This window comes from Solanum lycopersicum, chromosome 3 (genome assembly GCF_036512215.1).
Source record: "Solanum lycopersicum chromosome 3, SLM_r2.1".
Classification (NCBI taxonomy): domain Eukaryota; kingdom Viridiplantae; phylum Streptophyta; class Magnoliopsida; order Solanales; family Solanaceae; genus Solanum; species Solanum lycopersicum.
The window spans coordinates 7,440,037-7,462,416 of record NC_090802.1 but is presented as its reverse complement, the minus strand read 5'-3'; the positions used below and the strand labels follow the sequence as shown (position 1 = coordinate 7,462,416).

The following is a 22,380-nucleotide window of genomic DNA, read 5'->3' as shown; positions in this document are numbered from 1 at the left end:
CATTCTCCAAATCATATTCCTTATCATCAAACCATGTCTATTATATACCAACTCTTCTGAAGAAAAAAAAAGGAAAAATATGTTAGACTAACAATCTAGTTAAAAGCAATTCATATAGTAAGCAAGCTACTACATGAAGAAAAAAAATACACTTCAATCTATATATAGTACAAAAGTATAAAAAGACACAAAATTAAATAAAATATAATTACTCAAATATTAATACATACTAATTAATATAATTGAAAATAAATAAATTGTTGATGAAAAAACAGAAAGGAAGAAAACTTACGGCTAATCATTAGTTTCACAATTAATAAAAAAATTAAATCTCTTAATTAGTACTAATTTTTAGTCATTAATTATTGTGGTATAAGAAAAGTTGCGGCTAATCAAATTAATGTTCCTTTTTGGCTAGTTTTAATTTTAGTAGTAATTTAATTAAATTAAATTAAGCAAAATTCATAATCCTTTTTTAGTCAATGATTTAATGCTATAGTCAAATTAACATTTATTTTTTGGTTAATTTGAGTTACTATCGATTTAGCGGTAACTTAATCAAATTAAACTACACAAAATTAATGAAAAGAGCATTCAATGAAAATCAAAAGAGCATAGAATGAATTTACCAAATTTTGTCAACAACCAATTGTAGATAATGAAAAATTAACACCTTGGGGGGGCCCTTGGTTCATTATAAATTGAAACGGTAATTCACTATTCATTTTGTCTAAACTTCACTTTCTTTCTTTTATAAAAATTTTTAATGAAGAAGGGTAGTTCTATTTTCGCGATATTTTTTATCGCAACTTTGGTTATATTACTTGGAGAATTATTGAGGGCGAAGGCAATAACATGTAGTGTCTCAGAATTAAGTCCATGCGCCGAAGCAATTCTTACTGGAATACCACCCACTCCTACATGTTGCCTTGTGTTGATAGAGCAGAAGCCTTGTCTTTGTGGGTACATAAAGGATCCTAAGTTGAAGCCATATATGGAATACCCTAATACACAGAAAATTTATATATTTTGTAGAGTACCCTTTCCCCAATGTTAAGATCCTAACAAAAAATGATCACTCAATAAAATGAAAATTAAATATATAAGCCTCTATTGGTACCTTATCTATCTGTATTACCTTACCAGCATGAACTCCTAACTTGAATGTTAAATTACTATAGTATTCCTAATACTTTTCTGATGAGTTGTGACTTTTTTGAAGGGTTGTCATTTTTTGATGAATTGTAATCTTTTAAAGGGTTGTGACTTTTTCAATAAGTTGTGATTTTTCCAAAGTGTTATTGCTTCTAGAAAAAGTCATTACTTTTCAAATAAGACATAAAAAACATTTGTTCATACTACCCTTTGTTGACTATAAATAGAGGGACTTCCTCTCAGTTTTCCACCATAATTTTTTGATCTTCTACTCTTCTTCTTCGGGAAAAGGCATAAATTGCCCCCCTAAACTTGTGCCCAAAAGTCATATGCACGCTTTAACTAATGGGGCAACCTATTACACACCTGAAGTACATAAATGTGTATTTAATCCCCCTTCCGTCACCCAAATCCAGGGCGCGTTTCGCTCCACATAGTTGATCACGTCAACACACTAATAAAGTCATTTTATTAATTTATTTTAATTATAAGAACCCAACCCAATGGTTATATTCTCATTCCTTATAACCCATCCACCCGACCCTAATAAAGAAGAACCCTAATTTTTCACCCAAAATCTGAAGCTCAAATTGAATTCAAACAAAACTCAAAATTCCTTATTTTGAATCAAAGGTAACTCTTTTTCACTATTATTCATTCATCTCTTTTTCATTTTGATTTGTTTCTACGGAAAAGGGTCTAAAATGTCCTCGAAGTATTGGAAATGGTACAAAAATACCCTCCATCCGCCTCTTGGCTCCAAAATACGCTTCACATCCATCTATTGGCTCTAAAATACCCTTGTCATCCATCTTTGGGTTCAAAACTGACCACTTATTTAACAATTTTAAATTTTAACTATTTAAATATTTTTTAAAGTACTTGAGCTCAACTATTGGTTATAATTTAATTTATTAATATCATTTATAAAAAAACCACTACCCACCCAATTAATAAACCAATTCCAATATAAAAATTGCTCTAAACACTGCTAAAATACAGCGAAATTACAGATTCCTGAAAATGACATCCAAAATTATTCGAGTTCGAATTGAAGCTCCAATTAAATTTAGGTTGAACCGCTCATTTAAGAGGTCTCTTTCAATATGAATCTCTTTCAAGCTTGAATTCAAATTTATGATTAAACGTAAAGAAGAAATACATCCCGAATAATTCATGCATTTTTTTAAAATATAGTTTTATAAATATTTATGATTTGTTTAAATATTAAAACTTTAATATATTATTTTCTTAAAAATGTTATCGATTAAGTAACATTATATAATTAAGACGAAGGAATAATTAAGATAAACATAGTCAGACTTTTAAGTTTATCAGTAATTTATATTTAGACACTTCAATTATGAAATATTTTAAATGAGAACTCGAATGTATATATGATAATGTACTTCTATAGATATTTTCACCTCAAATTTGTAGAAACACTCATTAACAGTAGCTTTCTTGTTGTTGCATTAGTACTAATTAAGGCGTGTTTATTAATTAGTGAGGTTCAATTAGTAATGGGTGGGTAGTGAATTTGTTTATAAAAAAATATATATAAGTTAAATTATAACAAATAGTTGAACGCCAATATTTTAAAAAATATTTAAATAATTTAAATTGAAAATCATTAAATAAGTGGTCAATTTTAAACCCTAAGGTGGATGAAAAGGGTATTTTGGACCCAATAGATGGTTAAGAAGGGTATTTGGAGCCAATACGTGGATGGAGGGTAGTTTTGTATCATATCCAATACTTTCAGGGTATTTTACGTCCTTTTCCGTTGTTTCTATCTGTATTGTAATTTTTTTATTTTTTTAGTTATTTGATTCGCTGTAATTAATATTAAGGTGCCATAATGGCTCGAAAAATCTTGACTAGGCTTTGTTTACAAGGGGAAGATCATGAATTGGAAGAGGTGTGATGAAAACATGGATTTATTTTTCCTTTTGCTGACCACTTGGACCCCAAAAAAATTTGGTAGAAGATATTAGGGTTGTCTTTACTATGATGTAAGTTAATATTTTTTAAGAGTTGAATGATTCGTTTTGTTGTTTCAAGAGTCATAGACTAATTCTTTTACTTTTTAATAAATATTAGATCATGCGATTTTTTGCTTTGGAAGGATAATTATATTGATCCAAGATCCAAATTTGTGATTCCCAAGTTGTTGGGAAGAATTGTTGAGCATTAACATAGTGTTGAATTTTCTCAAAAAGTTGAAACTTCATCTAAGGAAGTCAACAAGCCTACTAAGTCGACTAAATCTATGGAAAGAAAAATAGATATGAATAGGATAGAGTAAAAAATGGACAATTTCGATGATAATTTGAAGAAAATGAAAGTAGTTGAAAAGAAATGAAAAAACAAATTGGCCAAGTCCAAGAAAGGGGAGAAACAACTTTGAATTGATATGTTTTGTGTTTGCATTTTAGGTTTAAGTTTATATTTCAATGATTATTTTTTCTGAAAGGAGAAGGAGATTCAAAGAGATTGCCGTAATCTCTTCTTGTACCAAAAAATTGTAATATTGTGTTAAACTTGTAAGACTTTTGTGTAATGAATGATGTTAGTTGAATTTGTTTGTGTAATGAAGTTGCATTTGATTTCATTTGTGTAAAGAAGAATTTGCAAGACTTCCCTTATCTTATTTTGTCTCATATATGTTGGCAAGTATTTGGTTTTGTATCTTGGGATCCCCCATCTTCTATACATTTAATGTGTATATATACTCAGAATTCATCAAATAAAAGAGAACCAATATATATTGATGCATAAACAACATTCATAACTGCATAATCATTAATCAAATGGAAGTTAATACCTGTCAATGTAGTTACATAATTAAACACCACAAACTGTATCATCTGCCTTATTCTTTTCATCATTTTCACCCTAATTTCTTCAATCATCATAATTATAGTCTTATGCCTTGCTGCTTATATCCATGAATTGAAACATTCAATCATGTTATTGTCTACAACATAACATTTTGAGGTAAAACTAAAATAAAGCTTGCACCATCTTTCAGGATTATAATACAACAAGTGATCAACTATGTTATCTCCCAACTTTTTCATATAACTATTGTTATCCTTTAACTCATCCTCAGAAATAGACCTTGAACACCTCCAAAAACATTTCTTTCTCTCAATACCTCTCCATCTTTGTGACCAGTTAAAAAGAATATGTCTAGCATATATTCTACGTTCAACATTTGGCAAATGATGAAGTATGGCAGTTACAAGAACCTATAAGAAAATTCAAGACGTGAAACTAAGAAACTAAGACATTCATAAATAAATTTAAGAAATGAGATAAATCAAAAAATCAATACATATTCTAACATTTTGCATATTTGATATTACTGTGATGTCTGTACTATTTCCCAATTGAAGAAATTTGTTTATAAGTTTGACAAACCAAGACCAAGTAAATTTATTTTCAACTTCAACTACTACTCAATTCAGTGGCAGCATTTGATTGTTTTCATCCTTACAAACAGTAACCAATAATTGACTTTAGATACATACTCTAGAAAACAACCATCCAAACAAATGCATTTCCTACAACTAGCTAAGAAAGACTTCTTCATTGCATCAAAACATATGTAGAATCCTCGAAACATTTTTCTATCATTTTCAAATTATTCTTTAGGAAGCTTGACTACACATGTACTACATGTATTAGTTCTTCGCAATTCATTTTTGTAGTCCAAAATCCTTCCAAACTCAAGAACATATTCACCCATTAGCTCTTGTAATACTTTATTTTTTGCTCTCCTAAACACTATTCTTCCGACATGTAAATCTAATTCTTATTAATAAGACCTTAAAACTCAAATATTCTAATGTAAGATTGTTCCTTTATCATTTCACCATGTGACTAAATAAGAACTTACTATTAAAAAGCTTGTTATTATTAGTAGGATCTCATTTGTGAACTCGATTGTATGTCTTTACAACAAAATTGTTTGTTCTGGAATCAAAGCTAACAAATAAAACCCAAGGACAACTAATTGTATACCTAACCCTTACCCCTGTGGGTTCATAATGTGCATCTTGTCACGACCCAAAAATGGGTGTGATGGCACTCGTCTTATCCCACCAAGACAATTCAGCCTAAAACCAAATATCTAACAAAGTGCGGAAGTAATGACAATTCGACAACAATTTCTATTATGAAACCAAGTCATATTAATTCAATTCCCAAAACCAGGTTGTCACGTGCACAAGCCTCTAATGTAAATATTAGAATTGAAATAAAATAGGAGTCTAAAATGAAGTTGTCTTTCAAGTAAAAACAAAATCATAAACTGGAGTAGGAAAGTTCGCTGAGATGACAAGCAGCTACCTCACAACCCTCCACAAGATGCCTCGGAAACGAAAAGATTGACAGGTATCAAGAAGATCCAGGCTCGTAACCTACAAAAATTTGTAGAAGCAATGGGTGAGTACCAAACCACGCGGTACCCAACAAGCAAACCTCTCAACACAAGTTAAGTGAACAAAATACGGGTACTCCTTACACCTATCTAAACTTCCACGCTACAGCCTAATAGTTTACAGTTTACCAAACACACAACTCAATAACCACACTCTATCAGTTTACACATTCTCAATAACAGCTCAATATTCAACAGTCACAAGCTTCACTAAGAAACAATCACAAGATCAGCAAAACACATGTTCAAGTTCATCAATAATAAAATATGCAATTCCATGAGATGCAATATCAAATATAGTGATGCATGTCTTTCTTAATGATACACACCCGCTGTCTCTCAGTCCGGGATCCATGGGGGACATATCTGTCCATGCATCTGTCGCGCCGCATGACACGACCCTCGATAATAGTAACCTTCGCGGCGCGCGATACGTCCCTCGAAATATGATATCCATCGCGGCGCTGTCGCGCCCCATTTTCGCAGAAAACGGGTTTTGTGCACGACCTAACAACTCTTTTGGGATTTTTGAGTTTTGGAGTCGCCACCTAACGAATTAAGGTGCGTTAGGGCACCTATCTATCCTAACTAAGTCCAACTAAGGTCAACGGGCCAGAGATTAGGGTAAGGGTTCAAATTACCTCGAGGGGAAGGTGTTAGGCATCCCTCGAGGTCCACAAGTGTGGGTCCCGGCCGTATCTCATGCAATCTATGTGGGGGTACAAGTAGCAATCAAGGTCGTTTATTAATTTATTTAATCTTACTAAGTGATAACAAATACGAAACAATTAAGACTATTATTCTTATTTATTTAGATATGTAAAACTAGGCGATGACAATAAATAAACAATTAAGCTCATTTTATTTATTTTGACATACGACACTATGTTATAAACAAAATTGGCAAATATTAAGCAATTAATATGTGCGAAAATAAAGTTGAAAATTGATAAGTTTTGAATAGGAATTTTTATTAAAAAAATGTTTGTTTCTTTATAGGGATGATTCCACGATATTATTGATCGCGCTCCTCCACCATAGAAAACAATTTTGATTTGAGGTCGGTCTAAAAATAGTTATGTTTTGAAAAATGATTTAAAAGATTTAGTTCACACGTAGGCACATAAACATTTACATATAAATGCACATAATTTTTTTTTTAATTCATGGGTAGGCGGTACTTCCGAGGATGCGTCGGGTTTAAAAATTGGAACTAGACCTCGTAGTTCCTTTGACTTTCCCACTAACGATAGGTTAGGAGATAGTGCTTATAATTTATTTTCAAAAACAAACAATGTCAAAATCAATCCAAAGTTTTAAAAGAAGATTGAATAATGACTTTTTGAGAAAATTATGTTACAAGGTTTTGATATGAAATGTTTTTTAAAGTCAAGTTAAATGCATGAAATGATTCTAATTTAGTGTTAATTTAAGAAAATAACATATTGCAAGGAATGCGGAAATCTTCAAGAAAAACGAATGGGATTACTAGTTAAATAATATTAACTAATTTTAGGGGAGGGCTCAAATATGCACAAACAAAATTTTATTTTTTATGGACATGCTGAGAGTTTATTTACAACCCTATAGACATGATTTCTAGGTGTTTAAAAAAACAGAGTAACATATATATGCATGATTTTGTAAATGATGTGAACAATTTAATACTTAGGCATAGTTCTACGTGATAAGACAAATGAAAATTTATAACATATTTTAACATCTAACAACCTATTATTATTAGGACTTGATTTTAATATTTAAAAATTAATGGAATCTAGTTATTTTTTTTTAGACTTATTAACGAAAGCGTCAAGTAAATTGAAAATTGGTTAGATTATAACACCTACAAATATTAAATCAAGGCGATTAAAGACAAACCTATAGGCATGATTTCTAAAAAAAATTAATGAAGCAAGTAAGCATATAAATCCCCCTCCCATAGACGACCCCCAAATAAATTTATTATATGATCTTTAGGGTTACAACTGTTACATCATTCAAATAAATAAAATAGCGGAAAAAATAAAAATATATAGATATATATATACATTCAAACAAATAAACAAATCCTTCTTCAGTTAATCTTCAACTTGAACTTCAAATATGAAACCTGTCAAAGTAATTAAATAACTACACAAGTAATCACACTTGTTAGTTAAGGTGAGACAATATGCAATCGTTTAATGACGAATTCTATATAAAAAACAGACAATGGTTTACACAAATATGTGAATATGAAGATAGTATGAATGTTAAGATTACTAACCCGTTAAGCAAAACGAATTGATTCAACCTTTACTCGAACAAAGTAATAAGATAGCAAAGAAGAACCCTTGAATAATTACCGGAATATTAATGTTTTGTTAAGTAGCCAAGAGAGCAATGAGAGAAGTGAGAGTGATGAGAGAATTTTTGGTTGAGAGTGAATGAGTGTCTGAATGAATAAAAGGAGTCTCTTTATATAGTAGAGGAGGGGGGAACAAATAAAGGAAATAAATATTTCAAGGAATCAATCATAATACAATTTTCCTTATTTTAAAGGATATCCAAATCAAAAAATAAGTTAATATATTTCATTACCAAATATAAACAAGTAAGAATAAATTAGTAAATTTAAAAATAAGAAAATCAATTAAACTTATTCTTATTTTAAGAGCCAAATCAGATTATTAAAATTTTTTTTTACTAAACTTAAGCAAGAAAGAATTAGGAAGAGCAATATATTTTCCTTAAATAAAGAAGAGCCAAAACATTTTAATTGAGAAAATCATTTAAATTTTAAAACATTTGAAATTCATTAATAATTTTAAAATATTATAATATTTACGATAATTTTATAAAGTAAAACATACTAAAATATATAATTTTCAAGCAAAGTCGACTAAAAATTCTAAATTTAAAATACGTATTTAATCGAATAGGATTTCTAAAAAAGTTCAAAGGTCGGTCAAAATTGGGTGTCAACAGCTGCCCCTTGGTTGATTGAGAATGAAGAATGAATTGTCAGGCAACCAACGTTGACTTAGTAGCCGATTTTGTCCGACCGACGAGAGATGTCAGTTGGATCAATTGAAACGATATAGAGTTGAAAAAGGGTACGACCGAGACTTTGGTTTTAAGTCGCCTACATATCTCTGGTTATACGAGAATCAGGTCGTGTGTAGTTCTAGATTCAAAAGCAAATGAAGCTCTTAAAAGTTGAAAGAGCGCTAAGGTGTTTGAAAGGTACGATATTGGCTTGAATGGATAAGATTAGAGTAGCGAGAAGAGAGAGATTGAGAGGCTAAAAGAGTATGACAGAGAAGCGAGAAGAGCATGATAGAGTAAGGCTATCAGCCTTTGAGCGAGGGTTCGGAGTATGAAAAACGAAGAATTGATAGGGTCATTGTTGTGATAGAGGATAGCGTGATAATTGTAATCAAGGGCGATCGATCATATCTGCAAATTCTAGATAAAATGTTAGCTTATAAATAGATAAAGTATGACCAATAATAATAAAATATGAGTTCTAAATAGAAAAGAGGTGATAAAAACATATATGTTTGAGACGTAGTGCAAGCCTTGATAGTCTTCAACTTCTCGAAGGATTGAACCCATCTCTGAAGAATGACGTCAAACTCCAATAGATTTGATACTGTAAAGATATAATATAGACAAAAATCTCTTGTTGTTAGGAGAGTCTAAACGTCATTTTAAGGCGGACGAGCCTAAGTGTCATTTTAAGGCGGACAACCTAAATATCATATAAAGCGGACGAATAAATGTCCTATGAGGCGGACAAGCCTAAATGTCCCTTTAAGGTGGACGACCTAAATGTCCTATAAGATGGACAAACCTAAATGGCATTTTAAAGCGGACGAGCCTAAATGTCCTATTGTAAGGCGGACGAGCCTAGATGTCGTATTGTAAGGCGGACGAGCCTGGATGTCACATTGTAAGGCGGACGAACCTAGATGTCGCATTGTAAGGCGGACGAGCCTAGATGTCGCATTGTAAGGCGGACGAGCCTAGATGTCGCATTGTAAGGCGGACGAGCCTAGATGTCGCATTGTAAGGCGGACGAGCCTAGATGTCGCATTGTAAGGCGGACGAGCCTAGATGAAGAGACAGTATGTCACGGTGGCGAGTTGAATCCGAAGATATCTTCATGGTAGCCTGAATGATAGATGAGGAGCGAAATGATAGTGCGAGTAGCCAGGAATTTGTCGGAGCCTTTGTTTGTAGACAAGTGAACAGCCGTTCAAAAGGCGACTTTGTCTGTAATCTGCATAACTGTAACTTGTAATATAGCTTAAATAGAGTAAATAGAACATATATATGTAAACATGATGCAATTCCCATGTTGACCATGAATGTTTGCCTTAAGACCATGCAAAATGACGTCTTAGGCTATGATGTCTAGGGCCATGATATGCAGGGTGTATCCTCAGGTCATGAAAATGTTATCTGTAGGCCATGAAAATGACGCCTTTAGACTATGACACCTTCGGATTATGATAGACAGAAATTAAACCCTTAGGCAATGATATGATGTCCGCAGGCCATGAGGATGATGCCTTTAGACTATGATACCTTAGGGACATGGTAAGCATAAAATAAGTCCTCAGGCCATGACATGAAGTCCATAGGCCATGAAAGATGACGCCTTTGGAGGATGACGCCTTTGGAATATAAATAATGAGTAAAGAGAGCGTATCTGTTTTTGACATCTGTTGATACTCTTGTGACTTGATTTGATTCGGGCACATGTAAACTTCGAGCACGATGCAATCTTGGGCTTATGCAAACTTCGGGCACAATGCAGTCTCGGGCACAATGCGATGATGCATTTCTTCAGGCACATGCAATATCGAGCACATGCAATGATGCATTTCTTCGGGCACATGCAATATCGAGCACAGTGTAATGATGCACTTCTTCGGGAACAATGTAATATCGGGCACATGCAGTATCGAGTATATGTAATAATGCATTTCTTCGGGCACATGCATTATCGGGCACAATGCAATGATGCATTTCTTCGGGCACATGCATTATCGGGCACAATGCAATGATGCATTTCTTCGGGCACATGCAATGATGCATTTCTTCGGGCACATGCAGTATTGAGCACATGCAATAATGGATTTCTTCGGGCACAATGCAATGATGCATTTCTTCGGACGCAATGCAATGATGCATTTCTTCGGGCACATGCATTGTCGGGCACATGCAATGATACATTATCAGGCACATGCAATGATGCATTTCTTCGGGCACAATGCAATGATGCATTTTTCGGGCACAATGCAATGATGCATTTTTGGGCACATGCATTATCGGGCACATGCTATGATACATTTCTCGAGCATAGTGCGATCTCGGGCATAATGTAGTCATGCAAACCTAAATCTCAGGCATAGTGCAACTTCATATTGAATGATGAGGGTATGTAGTAGCTTGGACATCCGCCTTGTTGGAAAGGTTAAGTGTCATTTGTCAGGATCAAAAGTGGTATGTTGATTCTTGAAACTCCCTTTGTATATGTACCTGTATTTTCTACATTCAAAGAAAAATAGTTAGTTTGAAGGGGAGGTTGATCTGTATCCATGATTTGGCACAGCGTGCTTCTTTGGTGTCTGATAGAATTCTCTTCCGAGTATTATCGAAAATTTTGAGATTTTCTCAAAATTTCTGCCCTAGTATGGAGATGCGCAAGAAGAAATCTTGATGGAATTTTTGAGAACCTCTCAAAAATTCTGCCCCAATTATCAATAGAAGGGGAAAATAAAGGTTTTATTTATGATAAGACCGAACCCCATAGGAGCGCCTACGTATCCCCTCCTAAACGAGAATCAGGTCTGACGTAGTTTCAAAAGATATGGCATAGGAGGCCTTTGGTACAGAGACATTTGATATGGAGGGTTTGGAAATGGCATGAGAGGTGCATGATGCCAAGGAACTTGGTGCAGAGGTGTTTCGTATTGAGGAGCTTGCATAGTGGGATAATGCGGGTGTAAAGTAAGATGTTGAGGTTTAAGAGCATATGCATGGTGTTTGCGGAGGATATGGGTGATTTGGAAAGAAGATGTTTTTAGAAGCATTTGAATGAAGCTCGGTTGACTTTGAGAGGTAGAGTAATCCGGAGGAAGATTATTTTGGAGAGTGAATGTTCGTCTCAAAAGTTGGATTGGCAGAGAGTAAAAACTTTGCCCACTCACGCATGTCCAACAACTCTACTTCTAACTTCTTTATTTTCTGCTCAAGGTTTGATACCAACTTGTCTGAAAGACACTTTTTCAATAGTTTTTGCACATAACCTTAGCATTAGTCCCTTTCACTTTTCCTTTGCAATTCTCAGTCGGAAGAAGAGGAAATGACCTTTGATCGCGTGTGATAAACCATGGTCTACAGATCAACCATTGGGAAAGGGTAAAATAAATAAAAGCAAAATAAAACCAAAGTTAGAACATTGCATAAATTGAGATATCAAACACGTTATTTAAGATAAACGACCTAAATGCCAAAGAGCCTCGTTAAGCCAGAGGTAGGCCTAAGCGACACATAAGTGATGCACAATAACTAATTCAAACCTTATTTGCCAATTTGGAGTTTAGAGTTAGACAATAAAACGACTTTCAATTATTAAAAATAATTTCTATTTAATACATCAATCTAGAGATAACTAAAGGTCTAGGGATAACACATGGGGAATAAAGAAAAAGAAAAAAAAATTTTAATTATGTTGCTCTCCAATGCTAGGCACAATCTGCTTCCTCATTTCTGGGGTATAGTCGGTATTGAGGAGGTTACAAACCCATCTTCTCTCTTTTTCATCGCCAAAATCATCTTAAAAATTGGATTAACTTTGACCACCATTTGTGTGTTGGGAAAATGAGGGTGAGCCATGACTATGGAAACAAAGTAACAGACGACTTCTAAACTCCATTTTGACAACGTTGGCTTGATTTAATTATTATGATCACGTTGACACATAAATATGCAATTTGTCTAAGGGTGTTGGGGCCCTTTAGACGAGAGGGTGGCTACTAATTATGTGGATTGACACCAAGGGTCAAACCACCTAAGTTTATGCAGCATGTATGATTTAACCAGGACTTCTAAGAGTGGCTTGACACGGACTTGAAAGGGATTCTATGCGAGAGGCTCGTGGCTTCGCGGTAGTAAAACTATCCACTACGTCCACGCATATGCCGACTCTCTATAATGGGTATTTGAATAATATGGAGTAGTTGTGAGAGGTGCGAAGGCACAACATCACGAGAACAAAATAAAAAAGGAAGAGGGTCCCAATTGGGGGAAGTATGAGCGGGATGCCAATTATCAAAGCAATAAACATTTAGCATTCAAGTTGGAAAGCGGTAACATATAGATAGCTTATAAACAATAAATAAATAAATAAGCATGAATAAAGAAAATTAAACATATAAAAATATGAAAACTACACAAATAAAGCAGAAGAATACGAGACTAAACATGTAAGCAAATAAGGGGAAAGGGAAGGGGGTGAAACATGATAATAAAAAATTAAGAAAAAGGAAAAGGGTGGAACATGAAGAGAAGACAATAAATAAGAAAACAAAATAAGCTAAACATGGTAAGCACCTAACAAATAGTGGAATGACAAAAATAAAGTAAACCCCACATAAATAAGCAGTTAACACGTAATGGTAAGAACCTAATATCCCCAGCGGAGTCGCCATTCTGTCGCGCCCCATTTTCGCAGAAAACGGGTTTTGTGCACGACCTAACAACTCTTTTGGGATTTTTGAGTTTTGGAGTCGCCACCTAACGAATTAAGGTGCGTTAGGGAACCTATCTATCCTAACTAAGTCCAACTAAGGTCAACGGGCCAGAGATTAGGGTAAGGGTTCAAATTACCTCGAGGGGAAGGTGTTAGGCATCCCTCGAGGTCCACAAGTGTGGGTCCCGGCCGTATCTCATGCAATCTATGTGGGGGTACAAGTAGCAATCAAGGTCGTTTATTAATTTATTTAATCTTACTAAGTGATAACAAATACGAAACAATTAAGACTATTATTCTTATTTATTTAGATATGTAAAACTAGGCGATGACAATAAATAAACAATTAAGCTCATTTTATTTATTTTGACATACGACACTATGTTATAAACAAAATTGGCAAATATTAAGCAATTAATATGTGCGAAAATAAAGTTGAAAATTGATAAGTTTTGAATAGGAATTTTTATTAAAAAAATGTTTGTTTCTTTATAGGGATGATGCCACGATATTATTGATCGCGCTCCTCCACCATAGAAAACAATTTTGATTTGAGGTCGGTCTAAAAATAGTTATGTTTTGAAAAATGATTTAAAAGATTTAGTTCACACGTAGGCACATAAACATTTACATATAAATGCACATAATTTTTTTTTTAATTCATGGGTAGGCGGTACTTCCGAGGATGCGTCGGGTTTAAAAATTGGAACTAGACCTCGTAGTTCCTTTGACTTTCCCACTAACGATAGGTTAGGAGATAGTGCTTATAATTTATTTTCAAAAACAAACAATGTCAAAATCAATCCAAAGTTTTAAAAGAAGATTGAATAATGACTTTTTGAGAAAATTATGTTACAAGGTTTTGATATGAAATGTTTTTTAAAGTCAAGTTAAATGCATGAAATGATTCTAATTTAGTGTTAATTTAAGAAAATAACATATTGCAAGGAATGCGGAAATCTTCAAGAAAAACGAATGGGATTACTAGTTAAATAATATTAACTAATTTTAGGGGAGGGCTCAAATATGCACAAACAAAATTTTATTTTTTATGGACATGCTGAGAGTTTATTTACAACCCTATAGACATGATTTCTAGGTGTTTAAAAAAACAGAGTAACATATATATGCATGATTTTGTAAATGATGTGAACAATTTAATACTTAGGCATAGTTCTACGTGATAAGACAAATGAAAATTTATAACATATTTTAACATCTAACAACCTATTATTATTAGGACTTGATTTTAATATTTAAAAATTAATGGAATCTAGTTATTTTTTTTTTTTAGACTTATTAACGAAAGCGTCAAGTAAATTGAAAATTGGTTAGATTATAACACCTACAAATATTAAATCAAGGCGATTAAAGACAAACCTATAGGCATGATTTCTAAAAAAAATTAATGAAGCAAGTAAGCATATAAATCCCCCTCCCATAGACGACCCCCAAATAAATTTATTATATGATCTTTAGGGTTACAATTGTTACATCATTCAAATAAATAAAATAGCGGAAAAAATAAAAATATATAGATATATATATACATTCAAACAAATAAACAAATCCTTCTTCAGTTAATCTTCAACTTGAACTTCAAATATGAAACCTGTCAAAGTAATTAAATAACTACACAAGTAATCACACTTGTTAGTTAAGGTGAGACAATATGCAATCGTTTAATGACGAATTCTATATAAAAAACAGACAATGGTTTACACAAATATGTGAATATGAAGATAGTATGAATGTTAAGATTACTAACCCGTTAAGCAAAACGAATTGATTCAACCTTTACTCGAACAAAGTAATAAGATAGCAAAGAAGAACCCTTGAATAATTACCGGAATATTAATGTTTTGTTAAGTAGCCAAGAGAGCAATGAGAGAAGTGAGAGTGATGAGAGAATTTTTGGTTGAGCGTGAATGAGTGTCTGAATGAATAAAAGGAGTCTCTTTATATAGTAGAGGAGGGGGGAACAAATAAAGGAAATAAATATTTCAAGGAATCAATCATAATACAATTTTCCTTATTTTAAAGGATATCCAAATCAAAAAATATGTTAATATATTTCATTACCAAATATAAACAAGTAAGAATAAATTAGTAAATTTAAAAATAAGAAAATCAATTAAACTTATTCTTATTTTAAGAGCCAAATCAGATTATTAAAATTTTTTTTTACTAAACTTAAGCAAGAAAGAATTAGGAAGAGCAATATATTTTCCTTAAATAAAGAAGAGCCAAAACATTTTAATTGAGAAAATCATTTAAATTTTAAAACATTTGAAATTCATTAATAATTTTAAAATATTATAATATTTACGATAATTTTATAAAGTAAAACATACTAAAATATATAATTTTCAAGCAAAGTCGACTAAAAATTCTAAATTTAAAATACGTATTTAATCGAATAGGATTTCTAAAAAAGTTCAAAGGTCGGTCAAAATTGGGTGTCAACAGGCGCGCGATACGACCCTCGAAATGGTATATCCTCTTACCACAATCATGTCTCAGATACAATGCAAATAATATGCTCAAATGAAAATGAGGAGATAACCATTTTGATACCAAAGCGCAATTTACAACAAGGAATACAACACCTACAAATAAGCAACAAGTCTCCAAATCATTCTCAACATCACACAAGAAAATACACGAATTTCATAGGCGTAACAAGAGTTTAGAAATCCGCTTGCCTTAACCACTCGAATAATCACTCTGGGACTTGAGCCTTCCCTTTCCGTTGAGCTTCCAAATCGATGCAAATCTATGCAAGTATATATATTCACAATAAGGTTTCAGAACTAACAGCACTCACACTTTTGTGTGTTTAATCTTGACTTAAAATTTCACCCCAAATTTATAATCAAGCTCGTAATTCTTGATGCCAACTATCATTTCAACTATTATATTTTTCAAGTTTCAAGTTTAGGATTGCATCCCAAATTTTTCCAACGTCATAATTTAAATGGTACTCACAAAATTTTATTCATCTAATATTTAAATTACATACCAATATATCAAAACTTGAACCATAATGTGATAACTAAACAATTAACTAATATCATATGTGCCTCAAAACAATTTGCAGATAAACATATTTCTAATGTTCATCTATAAACATTAATTCAATAAATTATTCACTCCACAATCATGTCCAATGATTAGGCATTATTATCCAATTATTAGGTCATTATTGGACAATGATTAGACTTATATAAATCAATCATATTCCTACCAAACATCAATACATATGCCACTGCCAAATTCCTTGTTTCAATGCTTATTTTTCCATTCATATAATAATATAATATTGTTATGTGCATATGTATAACAATTGATGGAATCATCTACAGAAGAGCAATTAATGCTACGTAAGAAGAAAAAAATGAACACTTTAGTTCATACCTGAAGTCGTCGGCAACCCTTCTTCCATTCCCAATTTCTCCTTTCTTCTCTTCCTTTTATTAATTTATTAAGTACTAATTGTGATAGGTTTTACCCACATATTTTATTAAATAAAGGTTAAATAGTATAGGGTCTTAAATAAATTATCACTTTAGCCCATAAACTATCGATTAATTAACTTAAGTTAAACAAATATTCAAAACTCTAAAGAGGAGCTTTTGGGTCATTACATTATCCACCACTAAAAACCATGTTCGTCCTCGAACATAGAGTAAAAGAAAGTACCTGAAGCTTAAAAAAGTTTAGGATATCTGGCACGCATGTCAGACTCAGTCTCCCAAGTTGCCTCTCCCACTGATCGGTGCTTCCATTGTACCTTCACTGAAGCAATCTCCTTGGTCCTAAGCTTTCGAACCTGCCTATCCAAAATAGCTATAGGCTCCTCTTCAAATGTCAAGTCTGGACCCAACTCCACGGATTCAAGTGAAAGCACATGAGATTCATCCGGAATATACTTCCGAAGATAGAGACATGGAAAACAGGATGAATTGCCGACAAACTTGGTGGCAAGGCCAACTTATGGGCCACCTCTCCCACTCGGCTCAAAATATCAAAAGGTCCAATGAACCTAGGGCTAAGCTTTCCCTTCTTTCCAAACCTCATCACACCCTTCATGGTTGATACTCGGAGCCAAACATGATCACCCTCCATAAACACTAAGGCTCTAACTCTCCGGTCTGCATAACTCTTCTGTCGACTCTGGGCTGTCAACAAACTATACTGAATCATACGGACTTGTTCCATAGCATCTCTAAGCAAGTCTATATCCAAAGAGTCCATCTCCGCCGAATCAAACCAACCAATCGGAGATCTACACTGTCTAACATACAATTCCTCAAATGGGGCCATTTGGATACTAGAGTGTGTAAACTGTTATTATAGGCAAACTCCGCTAAGGGTAAATGTCGATCCCATCTTGCACCAAAATTGATCACACACGCTCGAGGCATATCTTCCAATACCTGAAAAGGTCCGCTCAGATTGACCATCTGTCTGAGGGTGAAATGCCGTACTCATATCTAACTGAGTACCCAGACCATGTTGTAATTCCTTCCAGAAATGAGAAGTAAATAGTGAACCTCGATCTGATATGATAGAAACAGGAACTCCATGTAGTCGCACAATCTGACTGATATATAGCTCGGCTAACTTTTTTGCTGTATACTTCACCCGAACCGGAATGAAGTGGGCAGACTTGGTCAACCTATCAACAATAACCCAAATAGAGTTATAACCACCCACTGTGGTAGGCAAACCCACAACAAAGTCCATAGTAATCCGCTCCCACTTCCAAGTAGGAATAGGCATCCTCTGAGATACACCCCTGGGACGCTGGTGCTCACACTTGACCTGCTGGCAAGTCAAACACCTCAAAACAAAGTCTGAAATATCTCTCTTCATCCCACACCACCAGTAATGCTGACTTAGATCATGATACATCTTTGCCGCTCCCAGATGGATGGAATACCGAGAACAATGGGCCTCCTCAAGAATTAATCTAACGAAATCGCCTGTCCTAGGCACACAAATTCTGCCTCCAATCTGCAAGACACCATCAGAATCAAGGACAGCCTCCTTAGCTTCCCCTCTCAATACTTTGTCTCGAATGAGACATAATTTTTCATCATCAAACTGGTGTGCATGGATTCGCTCGACTAAAGAAGATCGAGCCTCAATAAAAGCAATCATCCCATCACTCTCTTCTGAAATATGCAAGCGGACAAGACTATTAGCTAATATCTGCACCTCTCTAGCCAATGGTCTCTTCTCAATACTAAGTGCTGCAAGACTCCCCATGCTAGGAATCTTCCTACTCAGAGCATCGGCCACAACATTGGCCTTTCCTGGATGATACAGAATGGTCACATCATAGTCCTTCAGCAACTCAAGCCATCTCTGTTTCCTCAAGTTCAAATCCCTCTGGCTAAAGATATACTGAAGACTCCAATGATCAGTGAAGATCTCACAATGCACTCCATACATATAATGACGCCATAACTTAAGTACATATACCACAGCCGCCAACTCCAGATCATGAGTAGGGTAGTTCTTCTCATTGGACTTCAATTGCCTAGAAGCATAAGCAATCACTTTCCCCTTCTACATCAACACACCACCCAAACCAACTCCTGAAGCATCACAATACACAGTAAATTTTACACCTTCCTCAGGTAGAGTCAACACAGGAGTACAAGTCAACAAAGTCTTGAGCTTTTGAAAGCTCTCCTCACACTCATCAAACCACTGAAAACCCATATCCTGTCGAGTCAATCTAGTCAATGGAGCTGCAATAGTAGAGAAACTCCGAACATATCGTCGATAATAGCCTGCCAATCCCACAAAACTCCTGATCTCAGTAGGTGAAGTAGGTCGCGTCCAGCCTCTAACTACCTCAATCTTGGAAGGATCTACTCTAATACCCTCCTTGGACACCACGTGTCCCAAGAATGTCACAGAAGTAAGCCAGAACTCACACTTTGAGAACTTGGCATACAATTTCTCTTCTCTCAACCTCTGAAGTACAATCCTTAGGTGTCGGACTTGGTCCTCCTCAGTCTTAGAGTAAACCAAGATGTCATCAATGAAAACAATCACAAAAGAATCAAGGTATGGTCGAAACACCCCATTCATCAACTCCATGAATGCTGCAGGGGCATTAGTCAATCCGAAGGACATCACTAGGAATTCATAATGCCCATACCGGGTCCGAAAAGCTGTCTTAGGGATATCTGATGCCCTAATCTTCAACTGATGATACCCAGACCTCAAATCAATCTTAGAGAACAATGATGCTCCCTATAACTGATCAAATAAGTCATCAATACGCGGAAGAGGATACTTATTCTTCATTGTTACCTTGTTCAACTGTCTGTAATCAATACACATTCTCATAGTCCCATCCTTCTTCTTCACAAACAATACAGGAGCACCCCAAGGTGACACACTAGGGCGAAAAAAACCCTTACTCAATAAATCCTGCAACTGATCCTTCAATTCTTTCAAATCTATTGGAGTCATACGGTATGGAGGGATAGAAATAGGCTTAGTGCCCACTCCAAATCAATAACAAAATCTATATCCCTATCGGGAGGAACACCTGGAAGATCAGAAGGAAATACATCGACAAACTCCTGAACCATGGGAACAGAGTCCATGGGAGGTGATTCAATATTAGTATCCCGAATAAACGCTAAGTAAGACAAACACCCCCTCTCCACCATTCTCTGAGCACGAATGAAAGAGATAACCTTGCTAGGATAAGAACCACTAACACTCTTCCACTCAACCCTTGGAACACCAGGCATTGCTAAAGTCACAGTCTTAGCATTACAATCAAGGACAGCGTGATAAGGAGAAAGCCAATCCATACCCAAGATAACATCAAAGTCTACCATCCCAGAATGATTAAATCTACCCAAGTATCATACCCAGCCAAAGAAACAAGACAGGATCGATACATTCGATCCACCACTAAGGGCTTACCCACGGGTGTAGAAACATGAATAGGTACAGTCATGCTATCACATATCATATCAAATTTAGCAGCAAAATACGTAAACACATAAGAAAATGTAGAAACTGGATCAAACAACACAGAAGCAGGTCGATGGCATACTGGGATAATACCTGTAATAACAGCATCAGAGGTCTCTGCCTCAGGTCTCCCGGGGAAAGCATAACAGTAGGCTCCTCGTCCACCTCCAGCCTGGGTGGTACCTCTACCCCCACTCTGCTGAGCTGCAACACCACAACTATAAACTCTATCACATATACCTGACTGAACTCTGCCACGACCTCTACCATGTAGAGCTGGTGGTCTAGTCTGGAATAAAGAATTAGATCGAGGCTCACCACGACCCCTTTGAGAAGTACATTGCCGCAGTAGATAATCAGGATCTCCACAAATAAAACAAAATCTCTGACCTGAGAACTGCTGTGTGGACCCTGAAAACTCACTATAATTACCTCGCCCTGTAGGTCGCGGTTGTGAACCGTACGAGCCCTGACCCGGGCTATAAGAACCCCTAGATGTCTGGCCACCCTCAAATGTCGGCATAGATGCATGAATAGGTCCCCGCTGCTGAAAAGAACCACTCACTCTCTGTGATCCCCTACCTCCAAATGAGGCACCATGAAACTGACCTGATATACGAGCTCTTTTAGGGTCCCCAAACTCCTCTCTCTCCATCAATTCCGCCTCTTTGGCGGCGCTCACAATGGACTGAAAAGAAGCCCCCTCCGTAGATGCCCGAAACACAGCTGACCTGATAGAGAAAGTCAATCCCCTCACAAATCTGCGGATCCTCTCTGTCTCATTTGGAATAATGGCCAACGCATGCCTAGACAACTGGCAAAAACGCGCCTCATACTCTGTAACCGATAAACCATCCTGTCTCATACTCTCAAAGCTCAAGCAACTCTCCTCTCTCACGCTCCATGGGATAAAATGATCTTGGAATGCACTAGCAAACTGCTCCTAATTCACTGGAGGATATCCAACTGGCAAACATCCCGAATAAGTCCTCCACCAGTCTCTCGCTGGTCCACGAAGCTGGAGTGTAGCATATCGAAACCCATGTGACTCAGCTAATCCCACCACCTCTAGTAACTCTCGGCAGGTAATTAGAAACTCATGAGCGTCCTCGCTTTTCCCACTCTTAAATTGAGGTGGGTCCATCTTTCAAAATCTCTCATACCTACGCTGCTTATCCTCTGTCAGAACAACCATCGATGCAACTTGACCCCCAACTGCTGGTGCAACATCATTCTGAACCGCGGGATCTACTAGTAGTTTCCCCACCGCATCCTGAACAACTGGAGCTTGTTGCTGCTCTTGGGTCTGAGCCCCCTCTCTAGTACGAGAGTCATGTGGTGTGGTAGTCGCCCCACCACCCTGAGAAAAGCCCTCTAGCACACTTAACACCCTCAATAGTGTATCCTGAATCACAGGTGTGACTACAGGATCTGGAGGAACCTGGTCCTCTCTGCCATCAATTTGAAGTTCTGTAGAGACCTCTCTAGCACGACCTCTCACTGATGCTACTCCATGTCCATGACCTCTGGCTACTGTCGTACTACTAGCACGACCTCTAGCTCGAGATCTACCCCTATCTCTAGCTGGGGCCTCAACAACTGCCTCGGGAAGTGCCTCCCCTCTACCACCAATAACATCATTTCTAGTCCTCGTCATCTGTCAAAAGAGTATACAACAACTCAGTACTAACGAAGGTAACTAAGCACGAAGAGAAAGAGTGAACAAAAGGAAGTTTCGTAGTAATCTTTATAGCCTCTCAGAGATGAGTACAGACGTCTCTGTACTGATCCTTGAGACTCTACGTAGACTCGGCTTGTATACACGTGAGACCTATGAACCTGGGGCTCTGATACCATTTTTGTCACGACCCAAAAATGGGTGTGATGACACTCATCTTATCCCACCAAGACAAGTCAGCCTAAAACCAAATATCTAACAAAGTGCGGAAGTAATGACAATTCGACAACAATTTCTATTATGAAACCAAGTCATATTAATTCAATTCCCAAAACAATGTTG

At 35.6% G+C, this 22,380-nt stretch overlaps 2 long non-coding RNA genes across 2 annotated transcripts; both read right to left on the bottom strand.

Moving 5' to 3' along the window:
- Nucleotides 1-7,547: 7,547 nt before the first annotated feature.
- Nucleotides 7,548-8,037, bottom strand: LOC138347733 (uncharacterized). The gene is made up of 2 exons (XR_011220272.1): nucleotides 7,872-8,037; nucleotides 7,548-7,735 (listed from the first exon to the last, which is right to left on the bottom strand). It is a non-coding gene; the product is annotated as an uncharacterized lncRNA (long non-coding RNA).
- Nucleotides 8,038-13,893: 5,856 nt separating this feature from the next.
- On the bottom strand, nucleotides 13,894-15,283 carry LOC138347803 (uncharacterized). The gene is made up of 2 exons (XR_011220359.1): nucleotides 15,118-15,283; nucleotides 13,894-14,981 (listed from the first exon to the last, which is right to left on the bottom strand). It is a non-coding gene; the product is annotated as an uncharacterized lncRNA (long non-coding RNA).
- Nucleotides 15,284-22,380: the final 7,097 nt, after the last annotated feature.